At 44.5% G+C, this 18,110-nt stretch overlaps 1 pseudogene; it reads right to left on the bottom strand.

The window, feature by feature from the left end:
- Positions 1-606: 606 nt before the first annotated feature.
- Positions 607-16,500, bottom strand: LOC116897804 (annotated as a pseudogene).
- Positions 16,501-18,110: the final 1,610 nt, after the last annotated feature.

Genomic DNA, 18,110 nt, shown 5'->3' with positions numbered 1-18,110 from the left:
TGGTAAGCTTTTAATGGTCTACTATAAGCAATGCTATTTATTAGAGACTGCCTCCTACTTTTATAGCTTGCAGTCAAGGCAACCAGGCCATCTCCCAGCTTGCGTTTTATCGTCAGGATCAAAGACCAAGATCTGGTTGGGTTAGAATTGAGCCAGAGACAGAAGAACAGTGAGCAGAGGACCCAACTTCTCATACCAGCACTTCCCTACACTAGACGGTCAGCATTTGAATAGCGTTCACTATTCAGAGTCACATCTTTTTTTGTCTGTCAAATGGGTAGAAGGAAACCTTTCCAATGATTGGTGTGTGACACAATAAAATACTAGCATGATTTAAGAAAAACCTTTTGTAAAACTCTAAAGTGCTACACTAATACTGCAAACTGCCTGAGTTGAATGGTAACTGTATTCCTCTTCCTCCTCCTCTTCCTCCTCTTCCTCTTCCTCCTCCTCTTCTTCCTCTTCCTCTTCCTCCTCCTCCTCTTCCTCCTCTTCCTCCTCCTCCTCTTCCTCCTCCTCCTCTTCCTCCTCTTCCTCCTCTTCCTCCTCCTCTTCTTTTGAAGCAAAGGGTTTTGAGTGAATATATTTTACAAACACACTGGAGAATCATGCAATGCTGCCTGCATTGGATGCAATCCTAGGCCTCAAGTCTGCACAGTCCTTTGCAACTGGACCTGTGATAGCAGAACCTTTCACCTTACCTTTACTATGACCCTTGCATTTTCTTCAAAATAAAGAAATAACCCGTCTTTTCTTCAACATGACTTTGATTGTGGAATTACCACTGTTAGATGGACCTTTGCTCTTAGTTCTGGTTTGCCATGCCATCACCATGTCTTCCGCACCAGCAGCAGGAAGTATGTTCAGCCATCCCTTGATTCCCAGTATTTGGCTCCTACAAGTCTTTGGCTCATATATTTTCAGAACAGTTGATCATAACTCCTACTGGAAGACCCAAGAAAATCCGGAGTTACACTTCAGAGGACTCACCACAACCTTGCTTCGCGACATCTTGAGTGCCCAGAAAGAGTCAGAAAGGACAGACATTTTCTTCCTATTGGAAAAGACAACTCGTAAAAACAGACCCCAAAATTACAGTGCCAACCCTTATAAGCCAGGTTCTTCATTTCTTTAACTGTTGGGAGTCATTAACTCGGTGCAAGTATTTTCTGGGACAGAAAGTATCTTTTAGTCCCTTTGCTAGCCTGCTGAGTAAGAACGATATACTCAACATTCTAGGTGCCAAGGAAGCCAACAGTGGTGATGGCAATGGTGATAAGTATCCAGTATTCCTTGGGCAGCTTCCATATTTGATCCTACTTTACATTTCCAATCTTTTAACACTACTTCAAAGGATATATTTGTAACCTCGTGCCACAGATAAGAAGATATGATTCAATGTTATTCAATAATTTCCCAAACCTCACACAGTGGCTCATTAGAAACCTTGCTCATCTCTAACCCCTCCATATTTCAATACTATGCCACATTGCCTCAAAGGCCATGGTCTTTGTTCCCACAGAGCTTACAGGTTAATGAAAGATGTAGACAGTGTATCAGGCAACTAGGATAAGTACCTCCACTTGTCAGAGAATAGAAATCTATCTCTAAGTCTGCTGGTCATTTCCCAGGAGCCTGGGCCAGACATGTATCTGTAAAACCATGAGTCCACGGTTTCCTGTGAACTGCTTACAGCCAGCCTCTTTACACTACACATAATACCGCCCCTCACATTCCTCGAAGACGTTATGTGTGTTTTCAAGATATTTTCACCCACTGTCTTATTGGTCCTCCTCAAAGACATTTGAGATGAGTGGCTATGGACTATTATACTTATTTCACATGTGGAAACTTAGCCACTAAGAGAGAAGGTCACGTGGCAGATGATTAGATTCATTCCAAGACCTCACTAACATCTAACCTTAATGGCTTGTCACCTAGCATTGTGGCCCAAAGCTTTAGTAATCTGATTTATTTACTAGCCAAAAGTCCAAATGCTTCCAAAATGTCTCGAGACAGTATCGTGAAGACCCTGCATTCTATAAAATCCCACTCACCCAAAAATCAGGTGCCTTGTGCTTATCTCTAATACATTCTGCTTCTGAGTTTAGAGAATTTAACCTCAGCCTTACTTAGGCCTTGGATTATACTGCCCTTACCTTTGTATAATGTAAGCATCTACTGCGATCATTTTGATAATTAAATAGGAATTTAATTATCAAACACTGCTGGTCCTAGTTAATATTGTTTAAGGATGCCTGGTTCAGACAGCCCCAGGGTATCAGAAATTGGAATACACAGTACTGTTTTCAAGGGCAAGAAAAACCGCACCCAGACATTCTGTGTTAGTCTATGAGATTGGGGTCCAAGCATTGTGAAAAGTCTGCACAGACCTTGGCACTGTTCCACCTGCTACCTATAGCCATTATGGTTTTAAATGCTGAAATGTGATTTTGTTTTCTTTTTTTGTCTGTTTTATGATGCTGGGGATTGAACCCAGGGCCTTGTTCATATGAGACAAGCACTGCTCCTGAAATTGGTGGCACTTTGGGGCAGGGTCATGCCATGTAACCCAGGCTATGCCAGAAGTTACCATGCATTCAGGCTAGCTTAAAACCTGTGATGCCCATTCTCTGGTGAGCTGAGGTGAGTAGCGTGTGCCTCTTCACTTCAACCGCTAGCCTTTTTATTTTGCTTCACCAGAAGGTACGCCAACCATCTAGTCAGGAGCAACTCCAGGCGGGCAATGACTTTCATTGTAATTGTCATTTGGGAAAGGACAAAAATGATTACAGCTGACACGTATGTCTCAGTGGTCACAAAGAGTAAGCAGAATACAAATGGCTAGATTGTGTATAAAGCCTTGAAAACTCAGCCACTGACTTAAGGCCTGCTCCTTTCTAAGTTCCCCCAAGGGCTGGTAGTGCCTTTTTTGGTATGCCCAGGTTGAAATGTGCTGTGATCTTATGTATTGACCTCAAAATCTGGATATATTATTTCTGGGTCAGCGCAGCAGAAACCCAGTACAACCTGCAACCCGTGGTCATGTGATGAGGGGCTGGGGCTGGAAGGTCAACCCCTCTGAGATTTGAATAGATAGCACCTAGGCGTGTACCAGGGCAAACCCCTGGACACCGTAATGGTACGAGCTACTAAATCCCAACTCTGACCTACAAGGTATGCTTTCAGATACGCAGCTGGGTGTACACCACTGTGTAGTGTAAACTTCATCCTTGCTGTCTTATCCTGAGTAGTAGCTGGTGCTCGCTGTCCGAGCTGCATATTCTAGACCCAGAATTCCATGCTTACCATTGTTCTCCCTTGCAAACTCCTACTTGGTATTTGCTGGCGTGTTTGCTGACTACGGGTTTCATCACTTGTTCCTCCCTCTGTGTTGTTCCCTTAGGTCTTTACTGCATGCCTCTAGAGTAACAGGAAGCATGTTGCATTCCAGTGATTTTTACTCTCTGCTATAATTTAGATTTAGAATGTCCTCCCTAAAGCATATACAGTAAAGGTTTGGTCCTCAACTTAGTACTATTAGAAGATAGTGCAAATTTTAAGAGGCCTCCTGAGGAATTCTTCTTAGAGGATGAAGATAGATTTTGCGAGATGGTAGTCTACACTTGCTCTCTGCTTCCCAGCCACCAGAAGGTGAACAGTTTCTCAGCTCTGTATTCCTACCATAATATAACATTCTGTCACAGTCTCCAAAGAAAACCGATTACTGGCTCTGGACTAAAAACTCTGAATCTGTGAAGCAAAATCCATGTTTTCCTCTTTTTAAGTTGCTATATCTCAGCTATTTGGTGCAATAAAAGACAAGGGACTGTTCATTTTCCTTCTCTGCATTAGACAATAATCGTGCATACAGGCCTCATTGTCTTCTGCAGCAGACAGCTAAATACTTGATTAAAAGAGAAGGTGTGAACGAGGAGGGAAGGAGAGAAGGAAGGTGGGAGAAAGAGAGGGCAGAGGGAAAGGAGAGGGGGGAAGAAAAGAGGGAGGATGGAGGGGGATTCGATGGGAAATGGCAGAGAGGAGATATTTTCCAAGCGGTAATCCCATAGGAAATAGGAATAAGCTCTCCTTCAACTCTGCATGTGAAGAATTCATGTTCATTTCACAGCATCTTGGTCAAGTTGCTACTTTGGATCTGATAAGACATATATTGACTCTCGGTTTTCTGTTCACTCTGAAGTAGCTCCTAGGAAGATTTAATAAGAGTAGAAAAGATAAATAAGTGTACAGGTAATAAACTCTAGATTACATAAGCAAACATTATTCAATTACATTCCTATTAATATACTGACTCTGTAATGCATTTTTGAGATATTTAATTATCAATTTGACAAGATAATCTAGGAGTAGTTAATGATTATACCAGTAAATTGTTTTTTAAAAAAATCACTGACAATTATTAAGTCTCATAACAGACATCAAATTAACTTGCTAGAACTGTCTGGTTAAATAGACAGCAGTTAATTACGTGCTACTTACACATGCTTCGCGTTTTAATATGCAAGTCTTTTTAGTGGTGCAGCATCAACGATGTTGTGTAAGAGAACAGTTTGCCCACAAGGCATTTCCAGAGTCCATGTAGTCTGATTACTGAACAAGCAAGAGCACGATTCTCCACACCGAGCCGCCTCATACTGCTTTCCATTGGGGAACAGGACACTAGAAATTCCTAAACAAGATAAACGCGTTTTGGACTCTCTGGTCTGTCTTTCTCTATGATCTATAATCTCACACCAACGTTCAGGCCTTCTTTAAAGTGTCTAACAAGGGGGAGATGTTGACAATTACAGAAATAACACTGACAAAGCCAGTGACTTTACCTTAGTATACAATGGCAGTTGAAGACTGTTGGCTCTACTAGTTGAGAAGAGATTTGAGTCCAACAGGCCAGCCTTGGCCCATTGACTTCTTGGGGATCTAGAATAGATCTGTCAGCTCTTCACCTGGGCCCTGAGATTCCCAAGGATTTCCCATCTGCTCCTAGACAGACAAGGTTTCATCCCATAAACAGTCAAGAGAGATTTTACAGAGTACCCTAGATTCAACTTATCTTTGGAGTTAATGTCCCCATTCCACGTTCCAGAAAAAATTCTACCTGTGACTTCCTGTTTCTCATCACTATATAGATTCCCTGGCTCCTGCCTTGCTCTGTTAGCTCTTACAGAACCAAGTGTTACAGCTGATGGCTCAAACTAAATGTTCCAGAAAATAGTTCTTCGGTTGAGATAAATTAAACTGAATTGGATTGGATACAATCAGAGTGAATTGGGCCTTTTGCTCCAAGAACTTCCAGTTATAATGTAACAGAAGAAGGGTCATTTGTGGACTGTATCTAGATGGTCGTGATTGAAGACTTGGTGACATCTCCATGTTGTGGGGTGCACTGCTCAGCCTACCTGTACCCCCTCTGAGTAAAGCAAGTTAAGGCAGCCATGAAGATAGAAAACCTGGTACCCGGAACAGACTCCACGGACTTGGGAAGAAAATAACTTTAAAATACAGAATCGTCATCTTGAATTGTTGTTCTTTCTGTATGCAACAACTCCCGTCATGCCTTCACGAAGATTTATCACAAAGAATTATCCTATTCATCCAAAAAGGAGCCTGAGGGGTTGACAAGAAGGCTCATTGGCCCAAGAAACTTGCTGCCAAGGCTGACAGCCTTTGGAAGTCACGTTAGGAGAGAACTAAGTCTTAATCGTGTCCTCTGAGCTCTACGGGTGTGCTGTATTATACACATATGTGTGCAAAAACACATTCATACACATGCACATGGACACACACATGCAAACACAATACTAAAGGAAAACTTAAGAGGAAAAGAGACTCACAAAAGCAAATGAAGTACATGTACTCAGGTGGGAACATTTTGCTTACGTGGGGAGGAGGGGGTTAAGGAGTTTCACTCTTCTTAATACACACCTGACCGTGTTGTTGTGTGGTCTTGTTAACACTATGCGCCGTTGGCTATTTGGCCGGCGAGACTTAGCTAAATGTTGTCTTTGGTACTATTGGACTGGCCTTTTCTTATACAGTTCTCACCAAAGAAAAGGACACAAGCATGGAGCAAGATGAAGGATCTATAATGGAGTAGGATAGAACTTGCCTCTGTGGGGAAGTCACAAAGCCTGAATTCTAGGCCAGATTCAAGCTCATCCAAACAGTAGCAGCTAACATTACTGAGCACACGTTTTGTGTCCTGCACTGCATTTATCTCTCAGAAGGCATGGTTTCTTCCATCATCCTTTTGGCAGGAGACTTATGGTTTATTCAAGGTCATATTATACACCTTGATGACCTCCATAGCACGTCTGTCTGAGCTCACAGGTGGTGTACTCTTAATGAGTTTCACTGTTCTTGAGGGGGGTTAAGTGGATCTGGGCAACATAAAGACAGCTCCTAAACCTTTCAAAGTATTCCAAAGATAACGAACAAGTCCTTGTTCGAGGCTTTACCATAATTACATCAATGCAATGTTGGTAGAAGTCAAAATTTCACCACATCAATTTCATGTGCTCGTTCGTTCTGTTCTCATGACATTTACTCTGTTTCATAACTTGCTTTCTACACTCAATATATTATAGTGATTATCTTTCCTTATTGCCACAATCCATAATTATAATCTTCACAACTGCAAAAACAATCAGTAGTAACCACCAAATCCTTGGCCAAAATATCACATAAGTTGATGGCCCTGTTATTGATGCCTAGTGAGTGTTTAGTGTGGTTGTTGTTGAGGATGCTGCTGCTATGAGCATAGTACAGCTCTATTGTTTCTACAGCACACATGACCAAGAAAACATGAAAAGGAGCATGTGAATACCGTGACAGAGACAGCATGATACTGGCACAAAAGCAGGGATGTACACCAGGGTAACAGTAGAGAACCCAGGGAGAAACCGGCCCAGCTATGAAAGAGGTTGTTTTTGGTCTTGCTTTGTTTTGTTTTGTTTAAGATAGAGTCTCTCAGCACAGCCCTGGTTGTCCTGCGCTAGCCTTGAAGTCAGAGATTCCCCTGTCTCCTCCACTTCAGTGCTCGGATTAAAGGCATGCACTACTACATCTAGTGACAACCTAGGTTTCTCAAAAAGATGCCGAAAATACATGCAAGGAAGAAAGATAACCTATTCCCCATGCAGAAGGATGAAATGAGACCCATATCTTTCATTTTGCACAAATCAGTTAAAGTGGCCTAGAAGCCTGACTATAAAACCTGAAATGCTGAACCCCAAAAGCACATAAGGAGTATACTTCAAGTTATACATAAGGGCTAGAACTTTCTTAACAGAACTCCAGTAGCACGAGAAATAGCTCTAAGACTCAACAAATGTGACTACATAAAAGCTAAAGACCCTGGTATTCCGGTATTTGCTAACCATACCAGAATAAAAGGGTTGATACCCAGAATATAGGGGAAACCTGCAAAATTAAACAACAAAACCTCCCCCTAATCAAAAATTGAACTTATAAAATGAATAGCCAGTTCTCATAAGGAGAAATACTAATGGACAGTACATGTTTTAAAAAGGGTTCCACATCTTTAGTCACCAGGCAGTGCAAATTCAAACCACTTTGAGATTCCATTTCCCATGAGTTAGAATAGCTAAAATCAAAAACCAAATAAACAACAAACACTGTCAAGGATGGAGGGAAAGAGGAACCTTATCCCTGCTGCTAGGAGTATAACTTTGTACTGCTCATATGGAAATCAACGTGAGGGTTCTCAAGTAATTAGAAAGATAATTACCATATGCTCTACCTGTATGACTCATTGACATATAACTTAAAGGACTGCATATCCTGCCACAGAGATTCCCTTCACTCTATGTGTATTCCTCCTCTATGCACAATCACAAGGAAGCAGATGAATAGAATCTGTGAATCATATCAGCAATGGAATGGTATTTGGCTGTTAGAGAAAATGAAATCATGAAATTTGCATGTAATGGAAAGAAATTGGAAAGTACTGTGAAGCAAGGTAACTCAGATCCAAGAAAGGAAAATGTGCATATATGTGCAACTGAGTTTATAATGCTTACCTGTGCTTGCATGACTGGAAATGCATGACTATAGAACTAGACAGAAGGCCATGACAGGGGAGAAAGGTATTGAAGAAGGGGGAGGGCACAAATAACATTAAAGTGGAACAGAAATGGAGGTAGTCGGAGGGAGGGTACACAGGAGGGCCAAGAGAAATGAGGGAGAAGAAAATAGAAAGGGGGTCAACAAAGCAAATTTTGTTTGAAGACGTCATGACGAAATTGAATCCTGTGTAAGCTAATTGAAGAACAAAGTTAAAAAAAGGAAAAAGAAAAAGAAAGGATAATGTTGGTAATGACCTCGTTTGCTCCTGCACTTCTGAATCCTTAAGACATTGAACATTGGTCTGGTTCCAGGTTTTGAGTGAATATGACTGGTTTGCTAAAGTGAACAAACCTTAATTGAGGGCTTCAAAGCCCTGGCTCTGAGGCAAAGTTTACATGGTGTCAAGAGGACAGGGGTCTGTGTGAAATGCCTGTTAACATAGACCTACTGGGAGAAAAAGAAAGAGATCAAAGTCTCGAGGGGTCAAGCCTCAGGAGGCATTGAGCAAAGCGGTCTTGGCTACCGCTTTGATGTCTGACTCTCAATATTAAGAAAACTCTTCCCGTGAAATACTCCCAGTGGTTACCTGCTTTCCCTATGTCAACAAGGAGCTGACACCATGTGAAGGATGCTAAAAGATGATGAGATTTGGAACTCAGAGCAACTGCAAAACTCCTGTGTCACATCTTAAGCTTTACTGCAAACTCACGAGTGCTGGAGAAACACATCTAACAATTTGTCCTAAATTCTTATAAAAATGAGACAGCTTGTGGCCCGTGCCTGTCACCTCAGAACCTGGGTGGCTGAAGCAGGAGGATCAGGAATCCAAGGTCATCCTTAGCTAGAGAGTAAGTTCCAAGCCAGCTGAGGTTACAAAACAATGAAAACACAACCACTAGTTAATTTAACTAGGAGACTTGTAACCAGTGTGCGAGTGAAGTCTAGATTGTTCTTATGTTCTTGGCCTTTTCCCCTTCAGTCCAACACAAAGACAGAGACCACTAGAGGTCAGGCTTTTTGCATCCCTTTCCTTAAAGAAAAGCATTCAAGGCCTGTGTAGGCTGTGAGAAAACAAGGGTCTTCTATACTGGCAAGCAGCACCACAGTTAATATTTGTCATACACTGTTTTGCTTCCACAGATTTCTAAGAAACAAAGATTTCCTAATTTTCTGTGTTCATTCCCTTGACCACCATTTCAATCTATCTCCTACCATTCCTATGGAAATGGTTAACCATTAACCATGCCCTCTGCACAAGAATGGAACTGGTACTCCATTCCTACAGCTGTGAGACAGGAGTTTAATTCAATAAATAAGCAATGTAATAAGACGCCTGCCTGTGTAACCCAAAATCACATGGTCAGTGAATGGCTAGGATGGGATCCAAACTAGACATTACATAATTCCAAAGCCTGTATGCTCACCACAGAACACTGACTCTTGCCTACTTCTAGACTCTACTTACTACAAAGAACCATCATTCTCAAAAGAATGAGAATTGGAGATGAAGAGAGATTTCCTCCAAGGGTACAGAGAACAACTTGCCTTGGTCATGGGCTAAAGTTCCCTCAAGAACCCCTTGGAATCTCTCAACACAAGTTTCAATACTAAGTGTTAAGCGTTAAGGATGAGGAAGACAGTTAACCCAAAAGCAGTAAAAATTAAATGTGTTCTGATGTGTTGGCTGAAAACTTGGGAACCTCGTGTGCTCCACCCTTGTCCTGATAACAGCTGCAAGTGTTTGCTTTCCTTCTCTAACATCTGGCCAGCCCCTGTGTAAACAGAGTGGAGGTCAGCGTAGGGAAGGATCTAAGTGGTCTATTTCTAGGTCTCTTAAGGATACAATGAGCTGGGACAGAGGCTTAGATAGAAATTTCTTCTTTATGACAGTGTCAGAAGCAGTTTCCAGTGGTGCTCTGCAGTCTCTTGCTACCAGTCTGTTTCCCATTCTTTAACTAATCTCACTGACTGGGTTACTTGGAAAGAAAATAAATGTACTTCTCATAGTCTGGAGGTGGAGAAGTGCAAAAGGTCAAAGGCCCATGTGTGCCAAGGGCCCTCTTACTCATGGGGTTCCCAAGGTGGCACTGCACATCTCATGATGTGACAAAGAAAGACGGCCAAGCTGAAATCTCTCTCCCTCTACTTATGAAGCCACCACTGCAACCGCCATCTCCACCCTGAGGACTACGTTAAGTCACATCAGCACCACTTGCAAATACAATGAAAGTGACTTTGAGAATCATTTCAACATGAGGCTTGGAGGAATCGCATCGACATCTTAGCATTGTTCCTGTAATTCCCTTTCATGCCGTGATGGAAAAAGCAGTTCACGAAAGGTCTGGTTAGATGGTGCTAAGAGCTCTGGATGATTCAGATCCCAGTAGTGGCTCCACCAATGACTGATCATGAGCCTTTGGGACGCTGTTCTCTCCAGGCTTCATTTTACTACTTGGGCAATGAGATGACAGAGCCTTCCCTAAGGTGTCATAAAACGTTACTATTCTATCTTTAGGTCATAGCTCTAACAGTCAGGTTAGCCCCATGCTCACCCCGGAAGAACGTTCCTAGCTACTGCCTCTCTTGGTACTTCAAAAATTATCAACCCCATAATTCCATACTTTTGTAGCAAACAAACTCCTCCCAAAGAATAAGTTCACACTAACATCAGTGTTAAAGACAGAATTCAATCTTCAAATGGCTATTTATGGAGGCCTTCTTATTCAAAATCACACACGCACACACACACACACACACACACACACACACAGAGAGAGAGAGAGAGAGAGAGAGAGAGAGAGATTATTTAATTGAAAACATGACTTAGATATTCAAATATACTTTTAAAGCTCCCTAATGTATTTTCTTCTTCTAAAAAGTATGGTCTTCTTTGGAATACATATGCTAATTAAATATACTAAATGAAATGCAAGCACAGTAATGAGTCACCGAACTTACAAATATGCCTTGAATTCCAAAAATGTTCAGTCCTGCGTGGTAGGCAATGAGTAGCTGACGGAGAGTTTACCTGATAGAATAATAAAATCTGAACATAGAACTTGAGCTATTTATGAAATTATCGTTTGTAATCCATCAAGGAAGCATCAATACCAATGAGATTCTTAATTTATCCTCTCCTTTGATTCTTCTTTTTTTTTTTTTTTTTTTTTTTTTTTTTTTTGGAGCTGGGGACCGAACCCAGGGCCTTGTGCTTATAGGCTTGGGACATCTAGACCCAGCAGAACTAAACATATCCTTTCCCACCGAGTTCCAACCAGGGAGTCCAGGTAGGCAGAAGGGGATTCAGTGGCAGGGAAGAGAGATGGAGACCGGCCCAGCTCATTTTGTTAGGGGACACTCATGAAGACCAAGCTGCACACTTGTAGGGGATCCAAGCCAGCTCCTGCATGCTCCCTATTAGGGGGTCCAGGCCCTGAGAACCCCCATGGCACCAGAAGAGTTGCCTCTGTAGGTCTCTTTGTGGTTTGCTTGCCCCCTCCAGCTCGTTCAATTCTACCCTCCCCATTCTCCACAAGTCACCCCAGCTCTGATCGATGCTTGGCTGTGGGTCTCTGCATCTGCTTGTTTTCTTTTAAACCATGTGATGATCTTTTAGCATTAGGTTAACACACCGAAATAGAAATGGAGAGGCATAAGGACCTCATGGATTTCATACATCTTATTTTAGGATGGTGTTTAAATAGAGGCTCCGCGTTTCCCAGTGTGGTAATCTCCCTTCCCCCTCTCTCCCTTCCCCCTCTCTCCTTTCCCCTCTCTCCCTCCCTTCAAATATCTTCCCTTCCCCACTCAAAGCGCTCAACCCCCTTTCCCTCCAACCTTCCTTTTTATCCTCTCAGAACTCCAGTTGGCTCTACTTCCAAGATGGCTGAGGAGGTCGGGGTCCTGATGTCATCCAGCAGAGGGCGCTCTTGGAGCAGATTTGGGTACGGCCATGAAAATCTCTGGGAGGACAAGGAGAGTGTTATCTGGGTTTCATGGTGACTTAAAGGAGAGCTTATTGGTCCTCCTTGAATTGCCTTAATTTTTCTGCTCATTTTCACAAAATTCTATGCAGACGAGTTACATTCAGTCGGAGGGGGTGGGAGAACTAATTGTTTAAAATAAAAAGCCATAGACTCAGAAGTACGCCAAGATAGCTGTGCAGTAAAGCTACTAAGAAAAGTATCAAGAAAATATCAACCAAGGCAGGGGTATGTGTCAGGGACAGCCAATCCGCTCAACCTGACCCTGTCTGTCTCTCCCTATCTTGTCAGGCACAAGAGAACAATTTTTTTATTTTAAAGGCAGCAACAGTTATTATGGACAAACAACAATACAAAATCAACACTGGACCAGAAATAGATAGTACAGATCTACAAAAACGTCAGAGCCCAAGAACAACCTTGTTCATCTTTAAGGTAGTAGAAGCTATTCGTTGGAACCTAGAGACCAAGCTACAATTCGTAGCTTATAAATCAAAATAAACACCGGGGAGCAGTGGACATCTGGGATGTGCCCCTGGCTCTAAAATTTCCTGCCTCTGTTTCTTTGGTCAGATCCCACAGCTAAGCTTTCTAAAGTCCCATTGTCCTTGTCTAAGAGAGCCGAACTGTAGAATTCATGAGATATAATTCTCATTTCATGTTCTGCGTTTTGGGACTAACATATTGGAATTGAAATCCAAGATTTCCTTAAGCAATCCATATAGTGAAGAGTGGGTGTGACCAGACATTGTTATTATGTGACTAAACATGAACTTGAGGGATGATGGCTTTCATCTGTGACTTCAACACATCCCACTTCAATGTCTTCTCACACTTTGGTCCTTACCAGTGTAAGGGTTGGGAACAACATTTCTTAGCTTGTTTGTAGTCTCCAAGATAGAAGGACTGAACGTCAACAGTCAGTGAGCAGTAGGGTTGACATTTCTAAGGGCAGAATGAAGAAACCAGGAGACACTTCAGAACTTGACTCCTACCCATAAGGGTTCAGTACACATCGGCTACAGATCTCAAGGTCATACAGCAATCAGTAGGATGAACCTGGAACACAGGCTGAAAATGTACCTTCTACTCTGTCACCTCTTTTACTCACCATCCCCATGACCTAAAGGGAACTGTTTAGGTAAGCTTTTCTTGGTTGACCTTGGTTTCGTGAGCTACTTCTCACCAAAACAGCCTGTCAAATACAGGAAAAATGAGTTAATGATTTCAGTGGAAGCTGGTATCCACCGTCGAGCTGTGAAATAGGAATCGATGGGTCTTCTCTTTCCACTGAGGACTTAGGGTGGTTTCAGTCAGTTCAACAGCCTTAAACTCACAGAATTCTTCATTTGCCTCATTGACGTGGCACCAGTTAACCTCTACTCATTCATTTGCTTGTGTATGTAAGCCTTCTTGAAACAATAGTATCTAAGGCGAGAGCGTTTTGATGCCAACTATAAAGCAGGTATACAAGTATACGTCCTCAAACCCAAGGGCAAAGAGAACATTTCCAGGACACAAATCTTTACCTAAAGGTCCTTAGGTAACTTTGATAACACCATTACAACAACCTCCTACATTGGACTTGACAGCAAACCTTAACATATACCAAACTGGACTTCCAAGGCTCAGTTCTAAGTTCCAAGCCACACATAACTCTAAGGCTTCCTGGGACTTTTATGAAGGAAATGAAGCTAGGGAAGGACTGGTTAGAAAGGAGGCATGGCTGTCTTGTCAAATGCAAGTGTCTCAGATGGAGTAGGAAGTCGATGGCAGACAAGTCTAGACAGAGGTCAATGACCCGGCCCTGGGGTGCAGATGTACTACTCTGTGAATTAGATAAAGATCTTTGTGCTCCAGATACCCAGGGACTGTTTTTTCAACTAGACCTGGCTAAGATGTTGAGCTGGGTGAGGCTTCCTTCCCAGAGAACAAGGTTCTGGAGTTGGTTTTGTGCCTAACAAGTTAGTTACCTCCTTCCCACCTCTCTGTCCAAACACTCATGGACACACACACACACACACACACACACACACACACACACACACGTGGGAGTGCACACATACGTTGTTTCCCTCTGGTCTCCACTGCATAATTACAGCATGGTAGATCTGCCAGGGAACTATCCCTCATATTCAAAGAGAGAGAAAGTGAAGCTCTGTTGGATCTAAGTTGCTGCAGTCGATTGCTGCCCTCCACCCAACAGCCAAGAGCTCACTGAACTGCCACAGCCCAGTTCAATGCAAGTGTTGACATCTCATAGCCCTCAGAAATAGCTTCCTGGCCCGACCGAGCACTGAAGTCCTCTACACTCTGACCACTGTCTCCTTGAATTCGGGCTTCTCACCTCCTCAGATCCTTGCCCTGACTCAAGCGGACATCATACACTCCCAACTCCTCAAGAAGGCTGACCCCCCATACCCATTTCCAGTTCCGAGGGTGCTGTTGTCAGTGAACCAGGCATCCAGAAGCCATGGGAACATCCTAAGGGGACCACCCACACCTCCCCCATCTCTGTGCCTCACCAGAAAGTAAAAAACATATTTGCAGCTAATTTTTACTTTAATAATATTTTTGTGTAATTATCAAGGACTCTTAAAACTCCCCATCCCTCCCGCGTGGTAGGAATAATAAACATGCCCGTTTTATTGGAGAGGGGGTGAAGGAAGTGAGACCTTACACACAGAAAGGGAGTATGATTCATCTCCAGCAAGCAGTGAGTCAGTTGAGATGGCCCAGGCGCCCTAACACCGGACGGGGGTGGGCATTAGCAAGGCCGGGCCTACTGTTCTTTCCAACCCTTTAATATCGTCTGCAGCTTCATGCTTCCTGCACCAGCTCGCTTCTGATTAAGTTGTGTATTGTGATGCAAACAGCAAGGGACGTGGTCTTTTCTAAGTTCTGAAAAGAACCTGAAAGGTTCACATATTTTACTAGGAGCTCTGAGCTCCCCAAAAAGGGAGGTTCTTGGGCAACCCGTAATGAGAATTCTGAAAAATATTGGGCAAGGCCAATATTTGCCAAAGTCCAGCTGACGTTGGAAGTGGGGTCTTGTCCCCAAACAGGTGGTGCTCTTCTCTGGTGTCTAAGACATCTTTTTTAACACCTAGTGACGGTTTTCCTGGGTGGGTCTGAGAAGTGTAAGAAGGGCTGTGGTGAGCTACTTTTGTGGAGTTGGACTGTGAAGAAATCCTGGGAAAACTTGCCAAAAGGAAAGTGATGGAGGCTCTTCCTGCAGGCTGCCCTGAGGGAGGAAGAGGAGGATAAAGGAAGCCCCACCCCCAGAAGACTTGTGAGACCAGTAAGGTTGGTCAGCCCCAGGACATCCCTCAAGGCAACTACCACTTTTACCAAGCCAGACACTCACATAAAGGCCCTCAGGAAGGAGACTACATAATATGCGACCCAAGTCAGACATTTTAGGGTGACAGAGGAAGCTTTTTGTGATTCCAGGCTGTGGTGCCACACGTCTTTTATCCCATCACTCAGGTGGCAGAAGCAGGCAGATCCCTGAGTCAGAAGCCAGCCTGGTCTACAGAGCAAGTTCCAGAACAATCAAGGCTACACAGAGAAACCGTGTGTGTGTGTGTGTGTGTGTGTGTGTGTGTGTGTGTGTGTGTGTGTGTGTGTGTGTTTATAAAAGGCCTAAACAAAGAAGGTAAAAGGACAGGTGCTGGATGGCTTTTGCCATCGGTGTTGACATTGACAAGGAATGATCTCTACCCATGGAGCAGCAACTCCCATGTAAGAGTTAGCACAGGCGCAAAGGGGCTGGCTATCTGGAGATGTTATGAGTCTCTCTGAAAAACCGAAAGAAGGCAGTGTGAGAGAGGTGTGGGCGCCCAAGCTGAGATTTCATGGCTACAGAGGAGTTGAATGCATAGCAGTAGGAAGTCAGGCAGAGGTCATCAAGCCCAAGACTAGCCTCTGTGGGATGCTCAGGGAAAGGCAGTCAATCCCATATGGCTGCCGTAGACTGAGGCAAGAATAACAAGGGTGCCCTGAGCAGGGTTGGACCAAACACTGCAGTAGACAAGCTGACTTCTGTTTGTAAGTATGGTTCACCAAGTCAATTCTCCCCTGGGTTTGCTTTGTGACCAGCCACGGCTAGTCTCTGACAGGCAAGTGGTCTTCTCTGCCACTCAAGGACTTGAGGAAGACACCACATCCAGTTTCACTACCAAGCACTCTCTCACTCTAGCCACCTGAGAAATGGGTTTGGACATTCACAGGAAGCACCTTTTTGGCGGTCCAACATGGCCCGAAAACTGAAGTGGGTCTCCCGTTTTGATCTTTCGCCTTCGTGAGACGCTTTCTCTGCTTGCTTTCCAGGACTTGTACATAAGTCCAGAGTTCCTTTGGACTTTGGGGCTTGCAGCGGCCTGAAGGTCACAGGATCAAAGAAGGACATTCCCCTTTGGTCCTTTAGACCTACTGGTGAGGTAGGTTGGGAAGGGTGCACAGTTCAGAACAGAGAAAGGATTGGCAGCTGAGAGGAGCTCCCTTCAGCCAGGCTCTATGTGGAGCACAATAAGCCTTCCAGCCTGCTCTCCGGAAGGAGGGGAAGGGTAGAAGAAGGAGGAGTAGCAGGCAGAAAGGGGAGGAGCAGAAGAGTGCCCAAGGACTAAACTAGAACTTTCTTTTTCGCCCCACCTCCAGCCTTACCCCTCCCTTATTATTCCTTGCAACCCAGGGGATAAAATGGGTCTAAGGCTGTGCGGTAGGGAAGGACGGCGGGTAACATCCTCACAGACGCTGCAGCTTGGCCCTGCTGGACTGCTGGGCCTTTGAAAGGCCACTTGTAAACTCTGGGTTCCAAGCAGAGAGGCAGCCGGGAGGAGCTGGGGCGCGGGCAGGGGGAGGAGACTGGTCTGCCTTCAGTGCCTAGAAATCAAAGCAGCCAACCTTGGGCTTTTTCTTCCCTTCACACTGAGGCACTTTTATTGGCGAGATGAAGGGAGGCAGAGAGGGCCTACAGCCCTCGCTTCGCTTTTGGAGGTTAATGACCCAGTTAGCAGCTCTTGGCTGAGTTTCCGACATTTTGCAGACATCAAGCCCCGCGCCTCTGCCAAGTACATTCTGTTCCCTGGAGCCCATCCAATGCATCTCAGATTACTATGTAATGCGACAAAGAGGGAGAGGTGGCTGGGAGGGGCCCAGAGAGCTGGGCGGGGTAAGCGGGCGGTAGCCCCGAGGGCGGGACGCAGAAGCCGGCTGGCCGGGAAGGGGATGCCACTCTAAATGCAGCTGCTCCAGGGCAGTCGCATCCCTCAAGGGGGCTTCTTAGCTGCAGAGGGAACCCGAAAGGAGGGTAGACAGGCCCTGTCCTCCAGGAATCCTGCCTGGCAGAGCCCGGCACGCTCCAGGACGCAGATGGGGGTGAGGAGCAAAGAAGACCGGGCGGGACAGCAGGAGCAGGCATCCAAGGGGCGGGCCTGAGGGTTCGGCTCCGCCCCCAGGCTGCCCCACGCCCAACCCGGCAGCCCCAGGGGTGAGCAGCCTGCTAGCTAATTATAGACCTGAATGGAAAGCGGCGCTTTTGAATGATCTTGTTGCTCGCACTGCCTTCGGAGTCTGAGGAGCAGGTGGGACCCTGCTAGATACAAAGTGATTCCTTTAAAAGCCCTCTGTCACGTACGCTCACTTACTGACATACAGGAATCCTTTACGCTCCACCATCCAAAGGATTCCAGAACTGGCTTAAAAGAACTTGAGCTCGGAACAGAAACCAAGGGACTACTGGAGCCACTTCACCACTCTTTAGTAATCTCGACCAATGGATGAGAGAGGGTAATAGGCCTTCTCAAAATGTTGAAAAGTAGAGTCTTTACAGTTTACGGCTGGAGAAACTGAGGCTGGGACAGATTCTGAGACGTGTCTGTGAGAGCCAGAGGTCAGTGTAAAGCTAAACCGAAACTTGGGGTCCTGTCAGCCCCTTCCTCTGCCTGCCCAGAGTGGAGCTTGAGGTCTCCAGATCACCCTGAACCTCTAGCACAGAAGAACACCCCTCCTTCAAGAAAA

Source organism: Rattus rattus, chromosome 4, assembly GCF_011064425.1.
Source record: "Rattus rattus isolate New Zealand chromosome 4, Rrattus_CSIRO_v1, whole genome shotgun sequence".
In the NCBI taxonomy this organism is placed as follows: Eukaryota; Metazoa; Chordata; class Mammalia; order Rodentia; family Muridae; genus Rattus; species Rattus rattus.
The sequence above is the reverse complement of the archived record's forward strand: the minus strand, read 5'-3'. Positions and strand labels throughout refer to the sequence as shown.